At 42.1% G+C, this 6061-nt stretch overlaps 1 long non-coding RNA gene across 2 annotated transcripts; it reads left to right on the top strand.

The window, feature by feature from the left end:
• Nucleotides 1-2791: 2791 nt before the first annotated feature.
• LOC142567651 (uncharacterized) lies at nucleotides 2792-4352 on the top strand. Of its 2 annotated transcripts, none has more exons than XR_012825198.1 (3): nucleotides 2792-3115; nucleotides 3261-3353; nucleotides 4182-4352. It is a non-coding gene; the product is annotated as an uncharacterized LOC142567651 (long non-coding RNA). The 2 variants fall into 2 exon arrangements; XR_012825197.1 differs by having other exon boundaries at nucleotides 2793-3115; nucleotides 3261-3348.
• The last annotated feature ends 1709 nt before the right edge of the window (nucleotides 4353-6061 follow it).

A 6061-nucleotide genomic window follows, 5' to 3' on the forward strand; every position in this document is an offset into this window, starting at 1 on the left:
GCCGCGGCGCCGCCGCCATTGCCAAGGGGGGCCCCGCTACGCGTTCCTCCCACTGGGGTAAAATTTGGCGCTTTCGTCGGGGGCGCGGGTAGGGTGGCTAGCGCGGGGGCGCCGTGAGCTTGTCAGTCTCGTACCCTTATAAAAATGAACGTTAACATTCTTTAGAACTCCTACCAACTTTCTATTTACTTTATTGACAGTCTATTAACATTTACATTCTAGTAACATTTGTTCATGCACAGTCAAAAGACTTCCTTCTTACTTTTGTATAAAGAATATTTTCAATACACCGTTAACAGACTTTCTTCTTACTTTTCTATAAAGAATATTTTCAATACACTGTTAACAGACTTTCTTATTACTTTTGTATAAAGAATGTTTTAAATACACCGTTAAAAGACTTCCTTCTTACTTTTGTATAAAGAATATTTTCAATACACTGTTAACAGACTTTCTTATTACTTTTGTATAAAGAATGTTTTAAATACACCGTTAAAAGACTTCCTTCTTACTTTTGTATAAAGAATATTTTCAATACACTGTTAACAGACTTTCTTCTTACTTTTGTATAAAGAATATTTTCAATACACCGTTAATAGACTTCCTTCTTACTTTTGTATAAAGAATATATTTAATACACCGTGAAGACTGATGATGATATGTAGTGTTTATTGGCGCAGGGGCCAAGTGTGGCCTTCTTACTTCTTACTTCCTTCTTACTTTTGCACATAGAATATTTTAAGGTCCCCATCAACATGTATTTTTCTAACTTTTATCTCTATAACCACTTCAGTACTGCGTCAGAAGGCTAGTTACTTTTGTGTAAAGAGTGTTGTACTATACATCATCGAACTATATTTTTTTGTTTGAAGGACATGTATCCTCAGTACGTCCACAGCTCGTACTGTTTGCCAAAAAATATTTAGAATGGGAAGTAACCTGAGAGTTTCTGATAAATTTTTCTAACACACATCAATGTCGATATATGACATACTCAGGAGTCAAGCTCATTGTTTTAAATCATAGTCCCAGTCCAAGTCGGTAGCCAATTGTTGACGGAGTGCTCTTAAAATGTTTAAAGAAATATGTTCGTAAATTCTTAGAACTAATCTTTTAGAGGATCTACTGGACTACGTGAGCGTGCGGTGACGTCAGCACACTCCGAGAAAATTTGCTTGCGCTACACCACCTGACCGGTGTGATAGCGGACTACTGTGTAGGCCGCGCACCAGTTGCAGAGCTTTATCCCGACCTTGGGGCTGGTTAATTTAAGGCCGATTTACGCTTGAGCCGTGACGCATGTGGTCGTGCAGAAAACTGTACATTTCGCCCACTGGTTCACAAATTTTGGCATACACTGGGCTCGCACATGCAGTGTATAAACCGAAATGTGTGTACGAGTCTACAAAATGTGCAAATTTTCACCCGACCACATGCGTGCGGGCAGGCGGGTGGTGTGGTGTAAGGCTCGAGCGTAAATTTGCCCTTACCACGCACTGCTATTGCAATGCCACCAATTAGCTTTGCAACGAGATAATTAGGTCAGTGCATTCTGCGATATAAATAGTACGCCATAAGCTGGAACGTGTCAGCATAGTAGCGTCACGATATTTGTTAAAAAGAAGAAAAAGAACCGAAACTCAGGGTAACACGGCGCTGGAACGTTGCCGCTCAAATGTCCAAAAGGCTGCAAAATACAACTACTGCTGAGTGAGAGCGTGTATTGACCTGAGAAGCGCACAGGTCGAATAGAAAGAAAAGCTGAACTCTGTGCAAGCAACACTTTTCTGTAAAAAAATAATTAAATTACCCTTACAGTGTAAAAAAATGTAGCTTTCTACGCGTTCATATTCGCACGCTTTCGTCCCTGCCTCCTACCGACGGCTTCTGCATATTAAAGGAAGTAGGACCTTGCATCAAAGTGAAGGCAAAGTAACTATGTCAACTGATGTGCTTTATGGCGATGGTAGCTTGCTGTGTGTGAAAACAGATCGAAAAGAAATAATTATGCACTCTTAACATTCAGTGATCTTGCTTCACAACACGGCGACAAAATTTTGAGCTCCGACAAGGGGTCATGACATCCGTAATAATGGCATTCCGTATACCAACAGCCAGGATATCAAAGGCCATGCTTTTGCCGTGCTTCGGGCGTCTGAAAACTGTTAACGTCATAGCCGCCACGCTTCGGACATATATTTGACTATAAAAATAGTACTACAATGTGCTTCACCGCTGGGCGCTAGGGAGCAATGTTTTGTCTTTGAAAGCAGCGAGTGCTAAAGGATGCTCTTGCGCAAAATAGAATAACCACATAATTTACCCAATATGATTTTATTGTTCTATGTTTATTACATTTTGAGAAAAAAGTCGGTTTTCAGAAGAATAATTGTCTCGAAAGATAAAACTATACAGCCCCTAAATGCCCAACAAAATTGAGCCGGCTGCCTTCTAAGTTTTTTTTTTTTTTTTCAACCTCGGCCATGAGGTACATTCCTCCCTCTAAGTGCAGTTCCCAGAAAGGGGTGCGTACACAAAGGCCGGCCACAGCTTTCACCAAGAGGCGAGGAATGTCTAGGTGTGAGCCAACCATCGCAAGGTAGCGGGGGAGGGGGGGGGGTGCATGTTTCGGCTTAAAGAGGGGCTTTAGTTCCGCGGCGGTCAAGGCGAAGCAGGTGGATGGAAAGAATGTCACATGCCTCTCCCGCGCATGCGCACAAATTTGACAGTTGGCCGAGTCGAGGCAAAGAGGGAGACCATCGCAATCGCCATCAGTTCCTTTGCGACGCCAGCATGGTACGGTCGCAGAGATGTAGGTGTTTCGTGGCGTATTGTAGCAGCAATCTAGCTGTTTTTGCTGCTATTTATGCTTATGCTGTGTTCTAGCTAATTCATCGATGCAAGCCAACCAGCAAGGTGTTTGCGAAGCCCACGGTGCTTTCTTCGTTCCGTGATGTGAGCGTTTCTGGAACTTCTCTGCCAGCTGCGATGCAGTGTCGTGTGAAGTGATTTAATATTGGCACTGTCCGTGTTTTAAACTGCACAAATAGCGAACAGCTGTTCCTCAAGACTGCTATGCGCCGAAGTTTTCTCTATCTCCAAATTATAATAAAAGGTATGTTCTTTTCCATCATTTTTCATAAACATATTATTTTGATGTTATTTTATTTCAGTTTCTAATGTCGCATTTTGGCAGGTTATTATAGCGCGAACTGTAACGACGTGAAATGTTCTAAGAACGATTTTCTTACCTTTTTCAGCTGCCCCGCGTCATGGGGTTCGCTTGAAGTTGCTATAAACACGAAGCGTACAAATACTTCGTTTTCACAGCGTTCGCAATGACCTAAGGTCTGGTAAATATTGTCTGATCAACTCATTCTTTGCTCTTTCCTACTCTGGGTGCACAGGATGAGAAACAGTAAAATATTGAGCGTATAGCTTCACGGTTCACAATTATATATTTTTCAGCGAACCGGTTCACAATGACGTAGGTTGCACTGGATAGACAAGTGCGAATGTGAAAGAAATCATTCGCACCTGTTTAACCACTGCAACCTACGTCATTGTGAACCGGTATTTTTTGACACTGATATTTTGTTTTCGAGTAAAAATAAACGAACACGTCAAATTACAGAAGCGTTCCATATAATGTGTGCTTAAAAATGCATCAGTCAGCCATTGGTTGCTATCACTGACAAAGCATTTGTATTCTTGAATACTGCTTCAAGCTCTGTCATCTGTTTATATAAACATGGATGACACGTTTTGCACATGCTCGGTGCAGCTAGCTGGCGCTGTTACGTTCATTCCTTCCAAAAATAACCAGCTTTGAGTAAGCGCTCGCGTGTCCACGTTCTCTGCGTCCGTGTCTATTGTGCGTGCTACAAATTTCACCATGAATAAACCATGTAATTAACTTTTTAGTGAGTAACTCATTTATGCAGGTAATTGGTAGAGAAACCCATTTTGTACACTTTCCTAATTTTAATAACACGTAGTAAATACAACGCAGCAAAGGATATGCATTGAATAATGTGCCCCATCATTGCCATCTCCTCTGCAAGTAAGCAGGGATGACGGTCACAATTTTAGCATTCATGTGAACCTTAAAAAGCTGTTCTATGTATGTGATATGCTAACCTGAACATGATGTTAACACTGACCATCTTGTTTCTGTGCAGGGTTGGTTCATTCTGCAAGCATTCTGAGACATCAGCTTGCATAATCGATGCTTGCTAGAGATTATGCGACAGCTGCCATGCCGTAATCAACTAAGTCAGTATTCATTTTTGTTCATTTCTCTACTACTTCTCTCACAATTCTGTGTAAATATTTTCCTGTGAATAAACTTCTTTCAGTGCAAACTTGCATTTGTTTTCCATTTTCGTGCACCTTCTAGGTTGCATACTGCCGTTTACCAACATGTTCACACATACTGACAAATGTTTACACTATGCTACTAGGTCGTATGTGGGACAAATATTACTAGGGGAATAGTAAGACGTCAATAGCAAGTACATAAGCACATGTAAGTCAAATTTTGCCAGAGTGTTACTAAAGAGCCTAAAGACTTCTGTTGGTTGACGGTTAGTAGAATGTTTACAGACCATCTATGAACATGCTTCAGTTGAAGTACGGTAGCCAATTCTTGATAGGATCCAATTCTTGATAGGATGTTACTAGGGTGTATAAAGACAAATGTTAATAGGGGATTGGTAGAAAGTCAACAGAAAATATATGAACATTTTTCTTTTGAAAGAATGTTAATACGGTGTATAAAGAAAGCTTGTTAATAGGGGATTGGTAGGAAGTCAACAGAAAATATATGAACATTTTTCTTTTGAAAGAATGTTAATACGGTGTATAAAGAAAGCTTGTTAATAGGGTGTTGGTAGGAAGTTAACAGAAAATATATGAACATTTCTCTTTTGAAAGAATGTTACTAGGGTGTATAAAGACAAATGTTCATAGGAAATTGGTAGGAAGTTTAAAGACATCCTATGAACATGTTTCTATTGAAAGTTGGTGGCCAATTGTTTCTAGGGTGTTACTAGAGCGTTGTTAGGATGTATAAAGACAGCTGGTAGGATTTCAATTGACTGTTGGTAGGTTCTAGTAACAAAAGTCTATAGACTGTCTAAAAAATGTTGCTAGAAATTTTTATAAGGGTAGGCCACGGTGCAGTGCAAAGTAACTCTCGTGGCCAGTATAGTGCAACTGTATTTTTCTCGCGTTTCCTAAATTTCGATCGCTTCACAATACAGCGAATCTAAGTGGTACAGAATGGGATGACGTGAAGGTCAGAGTGCGTGAGTGCATCAGGCAAGCTTCGAGCGCACGAGGAGCGTGGTGAGATTAAAATCGTCTCCGACGCGATCCTCCTGCTCTCGAGGCCACTGTCCGGCGGGCCTGGTGTTGCTTCGGCTCTGGCCTCACCCCGAAAGGAACTTCGGATTCTCCTGCAGCGACGCTGGGACGGCTTGAGGGCCACAGCCTGAGCAGAGCTGTGGGAAATGGAAGCGTGGTGCAGCAGAAACGTCCTACGTAAGCATCTTTCAAGGAAGAACACAACTCTCTTTTCCCTAATAGATCCAAGTGATGGTAGCATAGTCGACTCACCAGATGGAGGTCTTGCACTGGCGAGGCAGTTTTACATGACCTTGTGTGCCTCTCCAGCTGTCTTTCCGTTTGCTTCACCAGCTGAGCCGCCACAAGCGTGCGACTCAGCCATAGATGAGGACGAGCTATTTTCGGCCTTGAAGTCTATGAAGCGTATTCGCAGTCCAGGATCCGATGGTCTGACAGTCGAATTTTATGTTAAATTTTGGACACTGTAAGTGAAGCCGTTCATATCACTCGTGAACAGGCTACTCGGTGAAGGGACAATTAGCGTCTCAACGAGAGGGGCTAATCACTCTCCTTTGTAAGGACGGGTCGAGGAGATCCGATCTGAGAGCATGGCGTCCAATCACGCTCTGAACTGCGATTATAAGCTCATAGCAAAGTGCCTGTGTACGAGACTCACACCAGTGCTCAGCACTGTGCTGGGTCCATACCGGGC

Source organism: Dermacentor variabilis, unplaced genomic scaffold (assembly GCF_050947875.1).
Source record: "Dermacentor variabilis isolate Ectoservices unplaced genomic scaffold, ASM5094787v1 scaffold_14, whole genome shotgun sequence".
NCBI lineage: Eukaryota > Metazoa > Arthropoda > Arachnida > Ixodida > Ixodidae > Dermacentor > Dermacentor variabilis.